The following is a 23,161-nucleotide window of genomic DNA, read 5'->3' as shown; positions in this document are numbered from 1 at the left end:
AAAAAAGGAAAAGCTCCTGGATACCACCACATGATAGCCGTAAATGTTAATTTACGAATCATGGCTAACTTGAAAAACATGAATAAAGATGAAAGTGAAAACAGTGACTGAAAACTTTATGACTGAACATGCTGAATTTGAGTAGTTATGATTAATGGGGGTCACATTTTGTTCCCTTTAAATAGCTGAGTAATTGCTGTAAATCCATGAAAACATTAACAAAAAGTGAAAGGTTTTAGCAAACATCAACCCACACAGGAAATGTGTAATGCATTACTACAGAGCTGTACCAAACCTAAATTCTTTATAGCTTGTGATATTACAGCCAGTTTTCCCTTCAGTTTCTGGCATCATTGTCCATTTCTTCACCCAAATATGATCACAAAACATCTCTGTTTTGTGATCCAAATACAAATCCAGTTATGTGAAAATTATCATTAAAACCCCCCAAACATTCACACATCATTGGCTAGTTTGAATCTTTACTTTAAAAAAAGTACAATCACTGTGTTCATGGACCTGATAACGTCACTAATGTAACAGCTAAAAATAGCTGGGGCCAAAATGAGGATGTGTCAAGAGGCAGATCTCGAATGCTGATACAAATATCTGCACTGAGTTTCACTTGGTTAGAGAAAGCAGGAGACAACTTAGAGACTCACTTTTGTCAGAGAAATCTCTATCATGTTACATTCAAAACATGATCAAACAGTCGGCAGAGGGGAGAAATGAAAGGTCCTGTTTGGTCTGTCCCTAGAGCTTGGACACTCTGCCCATCACCCACCAAGCTGCCCACCAGCATCATGGCCCTCAGACAGGAAAACTTGCATGGCTTGTCATAGATCTAGTACTCATGAAAAATACCTGTTTATGCTAAAAAAGCGTTACACTTTTCAGAGCAGAAAATTTCTGAATTCTCATCTCCTGCACCTTACCTAAAGAAACCTTACAGGCACTTCAGGCAGACTTTACAGTTAAAACTGTTTTAACTCTGTCTCCAGCAACAGACATCTTATCCAGTGGTGATTTAACACCCTCCCAGAAGCCTACATTTGAGTTCTTCAAACTTAAAATGTAACATGACTGCTGCTAAAAACTGAACATGCAGCAAGGTGTATTTATCAAAGTCATTTCCGTATTTGATGAATACTGCCAAGCCGTGCAAGTTACATTATCGAACTGTATCTGACTTAAGTTAAAAATATCAGCCAGCAAATGCCAGACACGGAGTATAAGAATGTTCCTTGTTGGTGCATATTTACTCAATCAACTCTGCAGACAGGAGCACAAATGACCCACAGGGAATATCTTTCACCTGTCAGGCAAAGCTTGGGTTGGTTTACTGAAGCACCAAAGGTGTTTATGTTCTGAAAGCCCTAATGTCTGCAGAGACTCTCTTCTCTAATGAAAATCTGAAACATTTGCATCATCTTTAAATTTCTTCAGGTTTTGTGTTCTCTGCTTCCAGTGCGGCTAATGATGTAGGTTCATAGGAGCTAAAATTTCCTTTGTTAGCAATGAAAATACATCCTAATTCCAAGTACATTTCTATCTTTTTTCTCCCAATAACAAATGTCCAGCTTCATCCCACGACTTTTGTTTTCTTCATCTGTCTTGCACAGATTTGCCATAATTTTACCAAAAATGCTCCTTTCCATACTGAAAATGAAGACATTTTCCCTTTTTTCTTGTTCTTTGAAGCATTTTTTTTTAAACTTTTTCCTCCTCAGTATCCTTTGGCAGTGGTGAATCTCTGCTTTCCTGCAGAGATCCCTTGAATATGTCTTTCCTTCAAGCCTGGTATTGCTGCTGCTTGTACCAGCCAGGACAGGCTGGATAGTAACTAACTTCATGTGCCCCAGTCAGCGAGTCCTTTGCAACTGTCAGCCCAGAGCCTGGGTTTATTGGAAGACACTGCTCAAGGCTAATGCCTGGCAATCTGGGTATGAGGCTTTTTTGGAAGTGCAAACATAAACTACTATTATTGGTGGTGTCGCAGTATTAGCTGAACTGAGCAGCTCATACAGGATGCTTATGAAATTAATGATTGTAGAATTGACCTTCATTTTACCTTCATGAAACTGATACAAGGATTCAGTGTTGTCTTCTCAATCCACAGTGTAAGTCTTTGCCACTGTCCTCTCATGCTCAAGATGTTTCTGTACCAGAAGGAAATTGTCAAAGCTAGTTCAAAGTAGGAGATTATTTTCAACCCCAGATATGTGGGTTTCTGATGTCTGAGAAGACTCTATGCCAATGTCTATCAGGTGAAAAGGTAGGAATTTTCACAAAGGACCCAGGTTGCAGGGGAAAAGCCTATAGTCACTGGCCACTTTGGTACTGTGACACAAAAGGGTGGTTGTGAAGGTTAAAATCAGACTACTGAAAAGGAGCTGGGCAGGACTTCCACAGTAATAGCCTCTAAAAAGCCGTGTACGAGGCCCAAAGGACAAAAGATCCAGAATGCCAGGGCATGGAAGAGATGATGATGTAGACAGCAGGAATTTAGCTATGCTGGGAACCAGGGACCCATATAAAACAGAGGAAACCTGTGTAGGTTGCATGGGCTGCCTGTTCATGGTGAAAACCAGCACATCACTATGGAGAACTAAAACAGCGGGCAAGCCAATAGAGGCAGGAATACTCAATTCAGACTGATGCAACCTATGAGGTGGTCCTAACTAAAGTGCAATGCATTTCTGAGAATCAGGAGAAAAACAAGGAGCAGATTCTGTGTGAATAAGGAAGGGTAAATTAGACTGCCACCATGCTTACTGAATTGCATGGGCAACAGTAAGCAGTGGTGTAAAAACAATACCTGGAAGTATTTCTACATTAATTCAAGAAGCCTAAAAAGTTAAGGGAGGGAGCTAAAAGGCTTGGCACAAAAAACCAACCTGATAGAAGAGGTTTCTTGGAGTGTGAGGGAAAGAGGACAACTAATGAGATGTGGTACTACCTATTTGATAGGAAAGACGGAATAGGACACGCAGGTCAGGGAGAGGCACTGTATGTAAAGGATATTATACAGTGGGACAGCAGAAAAATATTACGGGAGGAAAAGAAATGCAGTGGAATCCTTGTGGGTGAAAAGCATGGACATTAATAATAGCATAGCTGTACCACCAACCCTCTGAAGAGGGCCATGCCAGAATCACTGGCTCAGGAAAAGCTTCAAGAAATTAGAGAAGCTGCAAATGTAGGTGAGGTACAAATTCAAAGAGACTGCAATTAACCTCACCAGACTGAGTTAATGCTTTATTAAGATACAGAAATCTACTTTTTTTGACACACAAATGCCTGCTACTTAAAAAATGTATTGGAGTTGGTCTCAGCTGATGCACAGGACAGCAGCTAGTAATGGGAGAGGTGTTCTGTATTGGTGATCATCATACAATATTGCTTAAAACTAGAAAAACGGAGAAGGCCAAATAAATCTAGTCCGTGGCTATTCAATTTCAAGAAAAAAAAAACATATGCTGAAAAAATTAATTATTATAAAAAAGTAAATCCCAACACCACCTCTCCCCTCCAAAAACTCTGAAAGGCTTAGTTCAAAGGCCAGTAAGGATATGAAAGCCTGATAGGGATGAAATACACTGTACTAGAAGACGAGGTAATGTGTGACACAAACCATGAAAAAACCAAAGCGGTCCAAACCACCTCTGCATAGATGGCTTAATAGGAAAGCAAAGGAAACTTTCAACATTCACTATCAGAATGAAAAAAACCCAAACAAAAGTCAAGAAACATCAAAACAAAGCAGAAAGCTTTCTGAAGTAAGGACAAAAAAATCCCATAAAATAAAGCAGCTCAAATGTAAACAGGACATAAAGAGAGTTAAACCAGAATTTTAAGAGTGACTTGTAAATGATGCCTAAACTGATAGTAAAGCATTCTTTGAACATCAAAAGCAGGCAGCTATCCTGCGATTAGTGGGACCAGTTGATGACAAAGGCATAAAAAGGAAAGGGAAGGAACAGCTATCTCATCTATGTAGTGTCTCCTACACTACACAGTCTAGGAGCATTCCACTGAGAGGGGAAAGCTAAAAAGGAGGTATGAACACAGTTTATAGTATCAGAAAAAAAAAGTGGATAGCGGAATGCAAGCAGGATCAAACAGAATGAAGTCCTGGAATGCTAGGAAAAGTAGTAGGGGACACTGTGAAACTGTGTCTGAAACAGGAGACTGATTTAATTCAGATCAAAGTACTTTCCACCAGTGAATAGTGAATCTCTGGAAATTGCTGCTAGAGGCAGAGTATCAACAGTTTCAAGTAAGAAATGTGACAAATCTGTAGGAAAGGACCCTTGAACACTAGAAATAATATACATGGCCTCTAACATCCCTAATGCACAAACTGTTATGCTGAGAGCATGAGAATGTACCCTGGAAGTGGCCAAATTTGCATGCTATCCTGCTCTCCTACTGCCTCTGCTGGAGACAGAAGCAGGCTACACCGATCATTGGTCTCACGTAGTCGGGCATCTTCTAATGAACTTTTGCCCAGATTCTTTATCTCAGCTTGTGTTATGTTGCCTTTTTTATCTCTCAGCTGGACAGCCCATCCCATAACAGTCTGTGTCATTCTTTTACCATTTCTGATAGATTGCCATTAGTCCTACAACTCAGGTACAGATGTTCTTCTGGGGCTGATGGATGAAAGAAATCTGAATCATCCATGAGTTGAATACCCAAAGCCAAAGTGGACACCATTCCACAGCAGCAGTTATAGAGAAATAAAAAAACCTAACCCTTAGCATGTTGCAGATTTAATTCTCAATATCAAATACTTTTTTTTTTTTTTTATAAAAGAGCAAGAAACTGAATTGGGAAACATGTTCAGAAAATTGTATTAGCATTTATTAACCAGTACATTGCAGAAGTTAGTATCCTAGTGAGACCTATTCTAAGAGTAATAAGTAAAAAAAGTAAAGGAAAAGTTGGGGAACATCAGATCCCAGTTAAAAGGAGGAAATACACTCTTCTGCTGAGTAATTTCTGCAGCTTTTAATCTACAGTGTTGTAAAGCATACCACAGCAGTAACAGTTAGTGAAAACATGAATAGTCTATCCCAAAAGAATTGTAAATTACAGCACATTAACAGAAGCCATTTGGATATGGTCATTAGTACAAAAAATAATGCAATAAGGAGCAGCACCCCCACTGTCCTTCACTAACAATCAGAGGAAACACGAACAGATTCCTCAGCGCACATGTACCAGACTCCCATCTGGAGTATCCTGTATTTTCTTTCTCCTCAGAGTTTGATGAAAGGTGATAACAGATACTACAAATCATCAGCACAAGCTCACTTATTGGCTCGATGGAAATTCTGAGCAAAAAGATGTTGACAACAGTATCCCAACCATCTCTTTTTCTGATTTGTTGGTGCAGTACAACACACAATCATCACAGAGAGAGTTTTACAACCATTGCAATAGTGTTTTCTATTTATAACTATTGGAATGTGAATTTATGGTCTGTGAAAGGCTTTACAGTTCTGACTGACAGCCTGGGAGTCTTTTATTTCATAAACACTACATGATTTAATAAGCAAGAGATCAGGAAGCTGATTCTAAGAAATGAACCTACAGAAAGTATTTTTCAATCTGAAGACAACCATGCTAGTAAGTCTGAGGTTATGTTCTTCATGTTGTTACACACAGATGCACATGTCTTGCTGTACAGCAACACAGCAAATTACATGGTTTATACAAACTCCTAGAAGGAAGAAAATGTTAAACCAGCATGCTGGGGAGACAGCTGAACCAGAAACCCACCATAAGAAATAAGTCACTTTTCAAAGGAAGTGTAATACATGCTTTTTCCAAGGACCATTTATTAGTAACTAACACATCGTTTATTTTGAGTGCAGCTTTGGAAAACCATTTGCAAGGGCCATTATAGTTAAATCCAAAGATTAAATTTCTAGTTTGGAATTTTCAAAACATTCTTTGCTAGTTTAACTTTGCTCCCCTTAAAGTCAAGAACAGGTTTTTCCGAGGATTTTAACGGGAAAGGAACCGAAGCAAACAGAGCAATTCCAAGAGTTCTTCCATGCAGTACTTCAGTTTTCCTCTTTAGAGCAGTATTAGTTGCATTCTTATGTAGCTATGTAGGCAACCTGGGCTGCAAGAGCTGGCTGAAGAGATAAAGTTCTTATTAGCCCAATCGGTCTAGGAGTTCAATCAAACTGTTAAATGTTTTGTTGAATTAACTTCATACAAGAATTTACTGATGGGTCACATCTTTCTAAATGTGAAAGCTGTTGGCAGAACTACATTGTCCAACTTCAGAAGCTCTCAGTGAACACTACAGTAGATGCCAAAGTTTATACTTTCACAGGTTTTCCAACTGTCTTAAAAGCATTGATAATCTTAGCCTAAAACATCCTTGTGAAGTGGACTATACCCATGATTGCCCACCTCCTCTTTTTTAGTACGGATGAGGAAGATAAAATATAGAGGCTGTAGCAGAGAAGAACCTACGTGGAAATTTGTGGCTTCAGGCCATTCTTATGCACAGAAAAGGAGAATTGCTGATGGGGAAAATATTGACCAGCACAGTTACCTGCTAAAAGATAACTTCCTGCCTGAAGGCCCATGGGTTCCAGGAGGCTGGAAGTTGCACAATAAGACAGCCAAGTAATCATTAAAGTATTGAATGGAAAGGGGAAAGCAATCAGTCCTTGAAGGCAGGAAGGGTCTAAAACAAGCTGGACACTTGGAAAAAAAAAAAGGTGAGCATGAAAAATACTGTGAGTCTGGTCCCCTTTTACCAGGACAGGGTGAGGTTCACCTCATTTCAGGTGTCTAACAGTTACAGAAGTCCCACCTGAGCTGACTGTCCATCCTCCCTTTAGCATTAATGGAGAGATCAAGCACTGCTGGGGTACTCCTAGTTCATCCCTCCACTTCAGAACGAGTTCCAGCACAATAAGCTGCAGGCAGCTGAAGCTGATGACATGAAACCCACCTTGGGAGTGTCAGCTAACAATTATTTTAAGATGGGGCAAATTTTCAATGAGTAATAGATCTTCAGCTACTCAGGACTGCATGTGGTCCCAGGCAGCAGAAAGCTGTACAGCCTGCAACTGCACTGGGCAAACATGCAGCCCTGGCTATATTAACTAATCAACAATTAACTGGTTTCATCCCATCTGCACAGAACCTAATGCAGTAGATGTCTAGCTAGTGCCCCAGTTTGTGATTTGTGCTCACATACACCATAGCATTTGATAAAACAATGCTGTGTTTCATAAACTGCACACAGATCCAAGGTTGGAAATTACTAAAGGACATAAAAAGCTTGCATTATTACAATCAGATTTAGCTGCTTCAGTGAATAGCTGAAAAAGCTGAATACTTAGCATCACCAGATATAACTTGTCCTTGAATTTGCATAGACAAACCCTGCTTTCTCTCTTCAAATTTCTTCTTGTATATGTCCTTATAATATGAATGTCCACCACTATTCATAATCAATTGAACAATTGCTTCCTCACCTTTAACTTTACTCCTTTAGTTGCAGAAGTCAGTAACTGAGATGACAACTTTAAGTGTTATACTTGTTTTCAAAGAGGAAACTGCTACAATTTGCAATGGAAAAATTACTTTGAACATTTTCCAAAATAGCAAAAAAAAATTACATCTGTCAGCAGCTGGAACAGATCCTACATTTACTTCTTAGGTACAGCTTCCTTTTGATATTATGGAGATTGAAGGGCTTATTTTCTCAGCAGCAATTTAGAAATGTCATCTAGAAGCTTCAGGAAGATAACCCTTAAAGGTACTGTAATCACACCTCAAAAAGAAAACTGATTTAAAAATCATCACTGACCTACACTTCTCCCTCTGGGCACACTACACACCAGTCTAACATCTGCACATCTGTTCTTCATACCTGAGTGTATCTCAAATGCAGAAATACAGAAAATAAACTACTGTCTAAATCAACAAGATATTGTATTACACTTTGTGGTTCCCATTAACTTAAAGCCATCACAAAGTCTTGGAAAGAAAACCACACCATTAATCATGTGCATTTAAAATTACAATTAAGAACCACCTAGACACAACTGATTGGTATCAAAACCTGGAAATTTATTCAGATTCTGATTTGTGCAAGCCTGGCCTGCAAAACACAAAAGTAAGTGATATTCAAAATGGCCGCTACCATATGGTAGTAGCACTTTTCTTTCCAGCTAAAGCAACCTATTCTGCTGCTCAGTCTGTCTCTGAACTTCTCTTTATCCTACCAAATTCCCTTTTCTTTCTGTCTTTTTGATCCCCTAGATAGCCAGCACTGCTAATTTAGCATCTTGAAAATACATGTCAGCTTATTTGCTATGCCTGGCTGCATGCAGATTTCACTGTTATTACCTTTTTTATTTTCCTTTTCCTTTTTTCCTACAATGATATGCTGTCTGTAATAATAAGGTCACAAAAGCTTCTGCAAAAACAGTCTAATGATATTCATTAGCATGTATGATTTCACACAAGCATAATCAACAGGTCAATATGCAATATATATGTTCTTCCAGCTGTTGCTAGATGTGATCACCACTAAGATACGAAAGAAAGGAGGAGAGGAAGAATAATTCTAAAAAACAACCCAGAATAAAAAATATTTCATATAGGAAATAAATGCATAGCAAGCACTAGTCTTCCATGCTGAACCTATCCACATTTAGTGGTAGGTCATTGTTCCTACCCCTCAGTGACATGAATGCATTCTTCTCAGGCCCTACAAGCATCACTAAATTGGGAGAGGCAATGATCTTTCATGGCCTTTCAAAACCCTATTTGGAAGCAGATGTCTGATGAAATCCTGTGCCACTGCACTTGTGAAAGAGACAATTCGAATACTTTGCCTAAGACAATGTCATAAAGTATCACATCAAACCAAAATGTTTCACACTAAAAATCAAGCATCTCCTTCAAACTCCTTACATAACACACTAACACATTCAAAGGCATCTAAGTGCTTTTTGCATATCCTTGCACAGCTCTGCCTGCAAACCGTTTTGTACCTACTGATACTAGTACATGGACAGTGTAAGTAATGCAGGTGATTGGGGTATGCCCTATAAAGGGTAAGTAACAGTAAGAAAAAGACCTATTAGGGCCTATTGTGATAATGCGGTCAAGAGTCAAAGCAAAGAAAGAACAGCCATCAAAATTTCTATGCGAATTATTCACACAGTATCTGTGGAAAATCAGTACTGAAATATTTCAGTTTGAAGATGTGATTTCAAAACACACACTTCAGTATTTTGCTGAATTGGATCCTCAGCAAAATAAATGCAGATATTTAGCTCTCACCAGGAACAGAAGTGTTTTTGGAAACCCTCATTCCAGTTCCCAAGACTTTGTAGTTACAACATATAACCACATCATCAGCCCTGTCGCAAAAGAGTTCACATTCAATAGCAATGGAACAGATATAACACCTTAAATCAAACTAGAGACACTTGTCCTGAAAAATACATGAAACACACCCACAGCTCAGCAATGCTTTTCTCACTCATGTTAATTGGGTCCTTCTTCAGTGCCTGCAAATGCACAGGAACTCAAGCTCACTATTTAACTCTGCTTTTGCAACTCAATTCCTACCATTTCCTGGGACTGTCCACCATAAAACAATTACATGAAGTATTTCTGTTTGATGTTGTCTAATTCTAGAAGTGGCTCATATAAAAAACAAACTCTTAACACATTACACCTAAGATAATTTTTTTTCAGTACTCATTACCACAAAGTCGCTATTACTTGTCCACCCAGATTGAAGTATTGTGGGGTTTTGGCATAACATTCTTTTCACAGACAGATAAAATAAGATGGCATTATTGCTCTGCACATGTTTAGCATGCTCCTAGAAGCTAAAGGCACAGAAGACAAACCCTCCAGACACGGCTGTGCACTTCCTAGAATGGCACAAACACTGCTGCATTTCCCTTCAGTTTGAATATTGGTCCAAACCACCCACTGCCTGCACACAGGAGCAGTGGAATGACACAAAGTATTAACACGAGAGCTAACAAAAGTGAGAGGAAGTGTCCTCTCCAGTCAAGCCAAATTTATAAATTCATCAGTCAACACTACATTAAATACCTAAAAAGAAAAAAAAACCACTTGAACTTCGACTTCCTTTCAACGCACTTGATGCTGTTTACAGTATTTTAGCATGTGACCAGATTTTAATACAATAAATGTTCTCAGCTACTGTTGTAGTACTCAGTGTTTAACCCTGCGACACCCCTGGCCCAGCACACGTGACTGCTGCCAACAGAATGCACGCTCAGGGAGCTTAAATCTCAGCAGCGAACACGCCTGAATGTTTCCCTTCTCAGTACTCCAAATGCTTGCAATAAATTACTTGCAAAATATAGGCCTGACTCACCGCCACATTACACCAATGCACTGTACACAGCTGCCTTCAATAGAGTTACACTAGTGTAAAAGAGAAGTAGGGGAGGGGTGAAGCAAGCCCTGCGTGCAGATAATTAACTATCTTTTTCATTGAACCATAATATACTTTCTCCATAAACTGGCAACAGAACCAATCAGTGTACACGTTTCATTTCAAATACAAAGTAATTTTAGGAGCTAGCATTATTGTACCATTTGAAATATTCTCTGTTACCATCAAATGATTCCCTCTGTAATTGATGTCATAAAGAATATCTGTGTTAAGCTGTCTTCATTTCCACAGTTTTCAATCCTTATGATGATCAATTATTTATATACAGACTAGATGAAAGGCAAGATTGTAATGACTCCAAGAGATTTAAGAGTGATATAATAAATCCTGAAAGCAGAACTCAAGCGGGTGATAGTAACAAAAGCCAGTACTGGACGATCTTATTTTACTATTTTTAGAAGTTCCCTTTCTCCGCACTCCCCAGAAAAGATCACCAGAACAGCACCTCCTCTTGGAGTCCTTCTCCTTTTGTGCTATAGAAATACAGCTTCTGCTTCCCATGAGATCCCTGTCACCCTCACCCTCTCCACCTTATTCTTCCTTTAAAAAGAAAACAGAGCCTGTTTGTTGCTGTCCTTATCAGTCCAAACATTTTGGTTGCCAGGATGTCCTCACTGAGTGGCAGGGGAAAGTCCTTGATCTAATTTTTGAAGAAGTGCTTCCGTACAAAGTACATTAACACATCTTCATCACACTAATGATGACTCAGGGCTTCAAAGTTTACATTTATATCCAAACTTTCCAAAAACATCTGGCTGTCTTTGGTTCAAGGTCACAATATACATAAGCATTGTCATCAGTCAGTATCCCTGTCATATGTAACTTAAAAAGGACATACACTTCTTCATATAACTTTCATATAACTCTCATCAGCCTTGAAAAAGAAATCTGGCAAAAATACCACTTAGATAAATCAAAGACTTTAACCCATGCTTCCGTCTGCCTCCTTTTATTCCACAAGTCTCTAAAGAAAAGATTCAACAGCTAACAGTCACCAGTCTATTTTCTGTGATCGCATTGAGACATCAGATATGTCTAAGCATGTGGGTTCTGGCTTGCTTCCAAGTGTAGCTTCCATCTGTGTTTAGGGACATATATCCTTATTAATTGTTCAAACAAAGAAACTTACACCAAAGGATATCCTTTGGATTTCTCTCAAAATATAATACATTGCCCTAGTCTTACATGCCTTCATGCTTGCAGTAATTCTTTGTAGTAACTTGAGCACATGCGTTGTTACAATATATATTTATCTGTTGCAGCAGTGACCAGTAATTTGGGCAACTGTAAAGAACTTGATTTTCAAATTTGCTCTTCACTGCATGAACCCCAGGCTCAGTTGGAAGGTTTTCAGTTGGAACAACAAGAACAAAGGATCAATAATTTTTCACAGTCAAGGCCAAAATCCGTGGTTAAATATAGGGCAAATTCCAAACCCTTGAAGTAATAAAAGAAAAATCTCACATTTTATTTCAACAAGCACTTTAGAATTGTTACTTATATTAAAAAGATGTACAGCAGTTACACATTGCAATGTGATCTTACATTTTTAGATTGTACTAAAGACGGTGTTTCCTATAGGGCTAGACAGACGGTGTGGTTAAAAGATTACATATTCTAGGACCAAGTTTTGCAGTAAAAAAATTCTGTTTTCCTCAATTCAGACTCACAAAATATGGTCCTAATTGATTTGTATAACAATAAACGTGGTCATGGTTACAATTAGTGCCAAAGTCTTTTGCCAATTTATTTCTCTTTTGCTCCTTTGGGATTTCTCCTTTTCATAATACACTTGCAAGAAACAATAACTCTTCAAAATGTCTGCATGGAGTTCATTCTAAACGATAAAGCAGTCCAGTCCAGAAAGCAGCTAAGATTGAGCTTATGTCAACAGGTAGAATTTACAGTCCTGCAAAAAGAAATGTTTAACAGTCAACTATTTAGCTGCAATAAATTAGACTTTCACTGTGTTCTTCTTATCACTGCAATCTATAGATGAAAAGCAGTATATGGTAGCTAATTATTAACTTTATTTATTACCACAGGCAGGATTTTCTAGTAGTACTCTGTTCCTTAATGTGAAACTAGGGATCAGAACTTCATGATGACCTGAAGCTGATTTCTTAACAGTTTTGATTTCCTGCTCTTCATAGTCACCATAAATCTTGTTTTCTTCCTCAAAACTTCAGATGTTTCTAGCTTCTTATCTATCAGCCTCTAAAGTGCTTCCAGACTCCCACAAATGTTTCAGCAGACTCTGCAGGCTTGCCTGCCACTCTGCTAAATGTCAGGCCATATATCTCTTTTGGGGCAGTTCCCCTCTGAAGAAGCCATACCACCCAAAAAACATGCAAGTAAGAAGGACCCAGAGGCATCCCAGTCTTGGCTGTATTTAAAGTCTGAACCCATGCTGTCATCCTAACTTGCCTAGCATACAAACTGATTGGACAAGACTGTGCTTTAGATCACCAGGCTAAAACAAGAGACAAGCTTCAGCAATTCTTACCCAGATCATGGACCGTATCATCCTTTACTGAAAACTTTGATTGCAGAGATGTCATCATGCATTGGTAAGTTTCCAGCCTTAAACCTGGTTGTCTTTAACAGGAAGGTGGGGACGGGGGAAGGGCAGCATGGACACTGGCGAGAGTGGTGGTGATGAAGGAAAAGGAGTTTGCAAAGACATAATTCATCACAGCTTAAGCATTTGAGAACTGGAATAAAAATGAAGTATTTTGCTCTTGCCCCATCTATGCTCTTTACAAATCACAGCCACCGAAACAGATCGATAGAACAGACATTTTTCTGTTCAAATCTGACTTTACCACTTGGTTGAACCCCTTGGAAGTGTTCTCAAGGAGCAAAACCAGGACTTCTTCCCAGCTCTACTGTGAGCTGTCAGGAATTGTGACACTTCTAGGAAAAGCATGGGGCAAAGTCAGAAGGAAAGGAAGAGGGGATTTAAAATGCTTACATAGCTGTTAGAACTGCTTCTGTAATACAAAATGCTAACAGCAGTGCAGCTCAGCAAAGCCATTCTTTTGCTCAAAAGTAATCTTTAAAAGAAAGCCACATAATAAAGGATATCCTGGTGCTGAAAAACAAGCAGCGTAACATGGAAGGACAGTGTAGTATGGAGTAAGAAATCTTGTATGACACACTGGCTCCTCGTGTGAAAAATGGTCTAAGATGCCATTTATTACTTTGGTCTGCGGTTCTTAAAAGAATACAAAGTGAATATACAAAAGGCTTCTCTTCTTCGATAGCATTATCCTTTCAAGTGTGGCAGTATGTTTGATTAATGTCTAGCAACTAAGGGATAAGGTGTCGCATTTGTGTCGCATGAAATGTGAAATGACACAGGACTCACTGTCATGTTTCCTGATGGTGCTTTCATGTTCAATTTTGTTGGGTTTTAAGCTGTTTGTTTTGCTTCTGCTGTTTGCATGGGCTCATGTGAATAGTTCAGGATTTGGGTCATGTGGCTTTAGTCACATGTGGCAGAGTCGATAGTATTTTATACATTCTTCTATAAATAGGTGCTGAGAATATCCTGCCTCATGGCTGCATTTGACTGCTAGATGCAGCATTCACAGATGAAACTCCCTTGTGTGAAGCAGAGCTGAATGTTTACAGATGTGTTTGACAGAGCTAGCTTTTCTGCTGAGAACTCTTTCCAAATCATGTTTCTCTTACTAAAATGAGGGAGAGTTCATAAAATGGGAATCTATGTTTGATGGAAAACATGCTGCTAGGAAATAGTATGTTCATGTTGTGAAATATAGGCTATAAAAATGTGAAGAACAGTTGTATGATGTAGGTAGGCCATATTTCTCTAATTTTGTGGAGGTAAACAAATCAGCTGCAACCCTGTTTATTCAGCTTTACCCACATCTAGGACACCCTGTCTTGGCTGGATGCTTCATAGGCGCAAGAATAAATGACTACTCTCCCCAAGAAAAACTGTGTGCTCTTCTATAAGCTTTTAAATTATTATTTTATTTTTTTAAGTGACAATTTTGTTCTACCTTCTCCACTGCCTGCAGCTGCCAGGGCTTCCTTCTCTCTGCTCCATTTGCAGCCTCAGGCAATGGGAGTCTGCTGGGAAGTACAGGAATGAAACAGCGTTCCCAGGATTCCTTCTTTCCCCACATATCCTAACATGGACCTCCACTGCCAATGTAATTTGTTGCCCTGACAGTTATAAAATTACCCTTCTGATTCTAATTACTTTTCCAGACAGATGTCGCTAGGTTGCTTTGTTATATTTTGGATGCATTCTTTTTACTACTTACTAATTCACATTTCTAAAGGACAAGGCTTGCCTAGGATCAGCAAAAGGCAGAGAAGTCCACATATACTCTCAAGCACCTCTCTCTGTTGCTGCTCGCTCCCTCCCTCCTCCTCTCCTAACTCTTCTGAGCCTCAACATTTCTGTCCACTTTGCCAAGTCCCTCAAACATCTGCTTCCTCCACCCCGCTCTTGCACTCAAGAATGTCTCTGGCAAAAGCCTGTGACCAGAATGACCTTCCCCACCAGAAACCTATTCTTCCCTCATTTGGTCTCGCCCCAGCAGAACACCTCTTCCAGCACAAATAAGCCTCTGGACTGCAGTTTCTAGGGACCTCAATTCAGATCATCTTTGCTTTTTTCTACTTCCCTTTTCACTGCACAGTATCCAGAAAGAAGTTTGACAGAGCATGACTTGGGTTTCCTCTTATTAGCTTGCCTTTGGTGATTACCCAAGTCTCTTCCATATAGTGTCTACTGCAGATGCACAGGCTTCTCAGCTTTTTCCTCCAGCCAGTCAATGACCACCGCCCAAACTTCCCCCTCAGGCTCCAAAACACAACAGAAACACAACTGATTTCTTTCATCTCTAAGATCATCCTGTGTTGTCAATATTGTTACACAGAGGTGGAGCTTTTTTTCATCCTGCTTCCAGCTAAGATCCTCTCTAGTACAGGTTTTCTCTTCACATTTCAATAAAAATGTCATTAGAGTTTCAAGTGATGGTTTCCCTAGACAAATCTCACAGCCACTTATTCCATTTTCATTCCCTTCATGCATCATTATTCTTAACATTCTCCAGTGCATATGTTCAAATAAATATTTACCTCCTTGTACCCCAAATATCACTGACATCATCATATCCCAACTGCCTTATTTCTTGAACTGATGCTTTAGAAGGACTCTCCTTCTCTCTCCTCCATTTTTTCTGTGGGATTTCTGCATATCAGAATTAACTTATCTTTCAACATACCTCAGCCTCTTTTCAAAACTAAAGACTTGTTTGACTCCCCATGTTCAAGGAAGGAATCTTTATTGGCATCACTGAAACCTAACAGATACGTGGCCACCAGCTAAAACTCAGCATAGCTTCAGTACAGTCTTCCTTCTTACTCTATTTTAAGCACTTGCCACTATCTATTTCAATAGTCATAGTGAACTACCCCACATAAGTACTAGCCCCTATGGTCATAAACTTGAGAAGATTCTCTTTGCCTTGACCTCCCTAGTGTTCACATTCAGACTGGGTCTAGTTTTCATAGAGGAATTGCCCATAGCTCTCAAACTTTTGCAGCTTGGCTGAAAACCTTTTGTCATCTAGCTGAAGTAGCTTTGCCTCACTCTAAACCCAAGCAAGTCACAAAGAACCTCCTGCTAGCTTCAGCTCTGGAACTTCTCTCTAAGTATCTCTTGAGTTACTGCTCCTTCCTTACTGTATTTTCTTCTTATTCTTCCCATGGAATAAATATAGCACTAATTTGATTTCTGAGAGGCTTAAAACATTGAGACTAAAACAGCCATAGGAAAAAAAAAACAAAACAAAAAAACAACCAACAAACCAAACCCAAAATTACTCACCTCCCTCCTTTTCCCCTAAATTGAGCAGAGCTCTTGCAACAGGCAGGAAGGGGTAAAAAAGCCTGGGAGACCAAAGCAGCTGGTCTCATCGGACAACCACACCCAGCTGTTTTATATATGGGACAGGAAGAGGAAATTAGAAGATGGAGTAGGAGGATAATTCGCTGTTAGAAGCTTAATGTGTAAAAGACTGTTGTATTAAAGGCCATATTTGTTTGTACTCCAGAAAGATTTGAACAAATAGGAAGTATCGCCACTACTGCAGAAAAAAAAAGGGAAAGCATTTTTATTTATTTTTCCTGTGGTTTGTGTATTTTTTTATCTTTCCTATGACACTTTTGCCTTGAGTATGTTTTACCAGGATGCCAAAAATTGAAACTGGTTTTTTGGATTTACCTTTCCGATTTTTACATGTTTTTGCTTTACACAGTCATTTGTCATAAACTGCAAGTTATGAAAATTATTATCTTCTTTAATTTATATGAAGGTTTTAGTCTTGACTCCATGCCAATTTAAATAATTCTTCCAACCAAAACTTTACCCAGAGGATCACATAGCATGCTTGGTGTCCAAAATGCTTGTATTAAATTTTTATGTCCTATCAAACAGCCGGTTTGGACTATCCAAAAGGTCACTGGAGCAAGCAGCTATGTCCCTTTTAGTTTGTAAAGCATTTTTGGAAAATACTGTAGCTAAATTGAACTTTTAAACTCAGTAACAGAAGCAGCAACAAGAAGGAAATACCTGTTCTCCCCCTGCTCCTACTCTGTGAATAATGTATCAGTTTCTCTGTTACAGTGCTAACTTTGTTAATACCTAACTAAATTCCCTAGTTTATAGGAAGAAGCCTCCTCTCATATGGAAAGAGAGAAATACTGAGTCTCCCGTCTTTCTACAGTTTTTGATTACATCATTTTTTCATTAGGCATAGTTTGTATTACAAGCTACACACTGTTTAGAATTGCCAATCTTGTCAGAATCTGCAGAACTGCTATAAGATGAAGCAAATTCATTTCTAAACCTCATTACACTCTATAACTTCATTCTTGTTTTTTCTTTCATTAATAAAAAGACACAGTCCATGATATATTTTCTATGAGTCACTGAAGACTAATGGAATCATACTTCACACACATGAAATGAGAACTAAGTAAAAAATGAATATGGAAATTAGTACGATGCATTTACAAATTTACCCTGATGGCACTAAAAATTACAGCAACATAAAAAAAGTGCATAGTGACTGCAGATCTATTTCATGGACTCATAGTTCCTCTTTTTATCACAGAATATAACTTTTAAAAATGTTTGAAAAGTTTAATTTTTTACATTTAGTTTCTAAACTCTTGCAAAATATGTCTACTGTATAATGAGAAAGTTTTAATGTAAAGATCACCCGGCGTATGTGAAAAACAGACATCATCATTTTAACCTGGTTCTTATAATCATTACCCGTTCAGCAGGTGTATAGCGCTGTATTTTTTCTTTGCATTTTATCATCCTTAAAGCTCAGTGTGAAAAAAAAACACCCCACAATAAATTATTGCTGTTGATACATCTCAGGTTGATAGGGAATGCTGTTAGAACGTCTTCTGTTCCATGACATTCATGGAATGGAGTTTTCTTCAGTTGCACATGTCATCTGTAATGATGATGCTTCTTTCAAGTCTGGGAATAACAAACAGAAGTGGTTCTGCATGAACTAGTTGTCTAGAGAAGCCACTTGCTGTAATCATCTCACAGTAGCTGCACACCAACTGAGTTTTGATGGTGTTCCACCTTCTATAGGAAGATTCAGGCATATGGTAAATTCCCAGATTTAATCTAAACCTGTCTCGAAGCAAAATGAGCCTTGTGCTTGCAATCCAAATCCTGTCAGTGCCATGTATTGTTATTTACAGCTATGCCAATGCTATTTTTTTACTAGGATTTTTTTTTATTATTATTATTATTACTTTTACTTTTACTTTTGACAACATCACTACAGTTCCAATGAAATGCATTACTTCCAAGTATTTGGCATCCCTGGAGTAGAAATGGAGTATGTGAGCTGCAAATGAGGTTTTCTTCACATACACAGGATTGACTTCTGTGAGTAACCCTACTGAAATCACTTGATTGACTTGCTTTTTAAGAAGTCTGGCGGCTTACATACATAGTAGAATCTCATATGAAATATTCTTCAGATTATTTATCTTTGATGAATACATATTGAATATGGGAGGAGGAAGCAAAATGTTTACACTCATTTTAGCCATAGCTGCTAACTGATGATATGATATTAAAATAGATATTTGCATTTATTTGTATATGCTTAAATATGAAGACTGAAAACCTGAACCAGCGTTCTTAAGTATGTCTTTATGGACCACCTAGTGGACAACCTTTATATGGCAGTTTCATACAAACTACATCTGCAGCATGACACACTCCTCTTTTGGAAAAAACCCTATGAATCTATATAGGGGTGTAAAGGACAGGGGAAGAATTGCACTCAGTTACAGCTTTGTTGCAGACTTCCAATAATATTTATCTTCTCTTGATAAAAGTGTAGAAAGAAAAATTTGTTGCCCAAATAGATATATTAACAAAATTAGTATGTTGAATTTGTTATGTTGCTTTTCTTACATAGAAAAACACTGGAACAAATGGACTGTTCAATGAACGTAGAAAACTGTTTTTTTTTTCCTACTAGATATATGTATAAAATTCAGTAAAATACCTGCATATTTCTAACAGAACCTGCATTCGACGCAACTACATGTTGCATCTTCAGTCTCCAAACCAGAGTAAATTGTAAAGTGGAAGCAAACAACATCTATATTAAAAACTAATGATGTAAAAAATGTCTTCAGTAATAATAATCTAAAATGTGAGTAACCTCAGACATGCTGCCTTCCTCCATTATGGAAATTTAAGAATACATTTTCTCAATTCAACTGTATTCCAAATAATTAGCAATACATATCCACCCTATTACATAAAGCATACCTTGTCATGTGCAGTGTGGAGCTATTGCCTATGTTATAAAGAATAAAGATGTATTTGTTTGTCTTTGTAACAGGATTTCCTCAATTTATCTTCATTCAGATTTGTTAAATATTCATTTATTCATTGCAGAATTGTGCATATTTCCTTATTCTGCACTCAGACAAAGTGTTAATAAGGGACCTTAACTACAAACCATATTTTTCTGTCATTTGGTTGTTTCTAAATATACCAGGAAGCACTTGAATGTACACTAAATACACCAGGAAGCACAGCTTGATGGAGGTATTTTTTTCCTCTTGCCCTTCCTATTACTGACACAAACCAGCATATTTTGTAAAATGTAAAAAAGGGTTTGATGTTTTGTGTTAATTATTCTGCTGTCTTACAGGTGCTGGAAATAAGGCAATTACTGTGCAGCAGGAATGTAAATGAATTTTTACACTGCATTCTCTATGGCATTTAATTGTTGTTTCTCATTATCTTATAAACCAAACTCTTCCTATCTCAGGGACCCCCTCTATACCCTTTTTATGGTCCAGGGCCAACTAGTTCTGGGAAAGTTTTTGTGTTCACAAGTAATACGATGTCATGGAAATTCCCATGGACCAAGTAATTTCTGTGGATCATTCTACTGCTGGAGACACAGAAGAGAGAGGGGAAAAGAAAGAAGTGCACATCAGGTTTGAAGCTGAAGTGTGAGTGGAAAATACATGCTTTAGCAGCTACCTCTTTGTAGAAGCTGAAGTGGGTCAGTTCCAGCTGGCTAGCAGCAATTTACAATTTGAACATACTTGCTAATGAAAGGACAAGTTTTCAAAAAATTAATGTAAATGGGTGAGGTCAGAACTGAGCTACAAACACATCTCATCAGATTTTAGACATGGTAACGATTCATATCAAAATCCTAGTACTCCTCTGCTGTCTTAGATACGGCCAGAGTCCTCTACAGAGGTCTCTCTTGGCCTGAGTGCTGTTTTCATGCCACATAAACAGGACTAATCAGAGTTACTGATTAATCTGAACTCCCAGTAATGGGAGGGAGGGAATGGCCCAGCCTATTTGAACCCTAAACTACAATGGACCAGTAGGACATCTGGGACCTCTTGCCACCTGCCACTTCTGAACTTCATCATGAGTTCATGAGTTCATCTCCCCCTTGCCCGTGTGGTCTTGGCTCTATGCAGATTTGGGTAGGTGGGTCTGAGGTTAAGGGAGGTTGAGCAGCTGCATTCCTAGAGGCTGGATTTTACCTGTGGGATTAGAAAAAGATACGTCACACTCTAAATATTGGAAAAAAAATCTTCAAAACAACACATAGAATATATTCCCACTCACTTGAAACAGAGCTACTAGATGAGAACCAGGAATGAAAACAGTTATAAATAGCTCAGAGTAGCTGCACTGAACATAAACTGAATGAAGTGGAAAACCAAGGAAGCAACACAGCTCATTTAAAGTCTACTTGATGCTGAGAGGTTTTCTGCATGAATGAGCTAGAATTGCTTCAGGAATATGGGTGATGTGAAGATCCTTTTCATCTTTAATATATATGAAATTATTGCGAGGGGATTAGAAAGTTAGGTTTAAAGTGTCTTTAAAAGACTTTCCTGGCATCCAGAGCCTGAGTTATTCTGAAGCCTCTAGTAAGACTGCGAAGTTACTGTAGTCATGCAGAGGACTATCTGAATTACACAGGTCCCCCCCAGTGATTGTAGGGGCCAGGACGCTGCTTGGACATCACAGCACCTCCATCTAGAACCCCTTCTCCTCAGCACACAGTGTACTGGAGTTCAGAAGACCTCTACAAAACTTATTCCACATTCTCTATACAGCTTATTCCACATTGTCTACATCAAAGGAATCCTTTTGCTGCAGAACTGAGACTTTTATGACTCCTTTCTGCTACATTAAAGGGACTGGATTGAGGATCTTCACCATTTGTGCAAAAGACTTCCTTCTTCTCTGCTTACTTGGGGCTAAATAAACAACTTATTTTTATATGGCCCTCAAAACCAGCTTGAAAGCACCAGAAAATCAGCTGCAGCAAGTCGTGTTCTGCTACCAGCAGCAAAACAGAGGAAGACTTCAACATCTGTGATTTTATTCAGAACAACTGCGCCTGGGACAATTACTACAACTGCTGGTTGACAGGCAAAGAAAACTCACTTGCCTGTTCAAACTCAGTTCAGCAGCCTGAAAGGACTGGTAAGTGTGATCATCTGATGGTCACCCATATAAAAGAAGTTTGCAGCTCTAATGGAGATTCTCTTTGATAAAGACTGCTGCCACCAGTACGTCTTACTGGCTGTATTAGAAGAAGATAGCATTTCTGCCATAGGTTTTTTGGTTTTGTTTTTTTTTTGTTTTGGTTCAGGATGGTCAGACACACCTTGGGTGAATACTCACATTACCTCTGCTGTTCATGTTTTATTTATTCTATGGATAAATTCACAAATGAGCTTGGAATTAACACTCATAAGGAAGAGAACTCCCTGATGAACTTAAATCTGATCTGTCTAGTAGAGAAAGAGTTACACATTCTTGGGGGTGGGGATTGGCTTCAACATGTCCAATTTTGCAGTAGCTGCAAGATGCTCTTTTATGTCTTTACTGATGTTAGGCCATGATATGAACTGTGCACAGCAGATTTTGGGACCCTGACACTTTTCCTACAGCATGGTTTAGAATGCCCATAAACCATGGAATTGCTCATTCATAAAAACACGGTTAGTAGACCTGTTAAATGTGGTGGATTAGCCAAAACATAAAAATGAAAGAAAACTGTTCTATTAAAGAATTCTTTTGGTACTCATTTGATGCTTTCTCCAAGACTTGTTGTAGCTATCTGTCCTTTCTGATTTGTGTGAAGCAGCAGACACACTCAGCCTAGGTGCAAAATGCTTTTACCAAAGGTCAGCAGGCTGGTGGCCACCAACTCCATCTTAACAGGTTGTTTGGTTTGTTTTATAAAGACATTTTCAACTTGAGGACATTCTAGCTAAACTCTAGCCGGAACTGGCAAATTTAATTCTTTTAACGATCATGAGAAGTGCATGGGTAAAAACCATGAGGGATGATTTATGCCTGTCTAGAAATGCTTGCTGTTACACACTTGTTAGCTATTTGCTGTCAGAATAGACCAGTGTGTTTGTGCTTCTGTGTGTGTATGAGGAGGAAAAACCAAACAAAACATGACTGGCTCCCAGTCTGTCTCTGCTGCTACTGTGAGATGTCTTCTCATAGACTGCCAATGCTTCTGGCATCAGTGCTGCTGGTGTTGATGAATGTAGATTTGCCATTTGAACTGCAAAACGTTAAAGCTGAATTTACACAGCAGTTTGCTGTGATGAGAAGAATTCCAAAGTTCCCCTCTGTTCAAAGTGAATTTGCAGCGCTCTCCAAATGTGTCATTTTATCAGAGAGATACATAACACCTCTCCCTGTAAACCCAGGTTAAGAGCCATAGTCAGGCCTTAGAAAGTTCATGGGCAAAGGAGGGAAGGAGATGGGCAGAAGAACATATTCTTGTTCATATTGTAGTAACAAACTGCCACTGCCACTGTAACAAACTTCTACAACTTGCTAAGGCATCATAGACCAGAAGCCCTGCAGTGTCCGTCTGGTGACAGCTGTGGCTGTGTAAAGACCTACCAGGCTATGAATGAAGGGCTGCATTCTGCCCCTCTCCACCTCAGTTTTGGAAGGAGGAAAGGTGTAAAATCCACAGACATCTCCCATTCCTGCTCTCTTAACTGTGGCAATGTGGAGAGAAAATCCCACACAGTAGAGGTAAGAGCCTGCCTCTAAAATGC

The 23,161-nt window shown here is 38.8% G+C and overlaps 1 long non-coding RNA gene across 2 annotated transcripts in view; it reads right to left on the bottom strand.

The window, feature by feature from the left end:
• LOC134162222 (uncharacterized) overlaps positions 1–20,707 on the bottom strand; it is a 44,240-nt gene extending 23,533 nt beyond the window's left edge. The window contains exons 1-2 of one of the 2 annotated variants that reach the window (XR_009964258.1): positions 20,450–20,707; positions 16,359–18,026 (exon numbers count right to left, since the gene is read on the bottom strand). This is a non-coding gene — a long non-coding RNA (uncharacterized LOC134162222). Of the gene's footprint in view, positions 1–16,358; positions 19,220–20,449 lie in introns of those variants that run through there. The other variant, XR_009964257.1, reaches the window with a different exon arrangement.
• Between the last annotated feature and the right edge of the window lie 2,454 nt (positions 20,708–23,161).

Source organism: Pezoporus occidentalis, unplaced genomic scaffold (genome assembly GCF_034315485.1).
Source record: "Pezoporus occidentalis ecotype Australia unplaced genomic scaffold, CSIRO_AGI_Poc_V1 ctg184, whole genome shotgun sequence".
Lineage (NCBI taxonomy): Eukaryota > Metazoa > Chordata > Aves > Psittaciformes > Psittacidae > Pezoporus > Pezoporus occidentalis.
The sequence above is the reverse complement of the archived record's forward strand: the minus strand, read 5'-3'. Positions and strand labels throughout refer to the sequence as shown.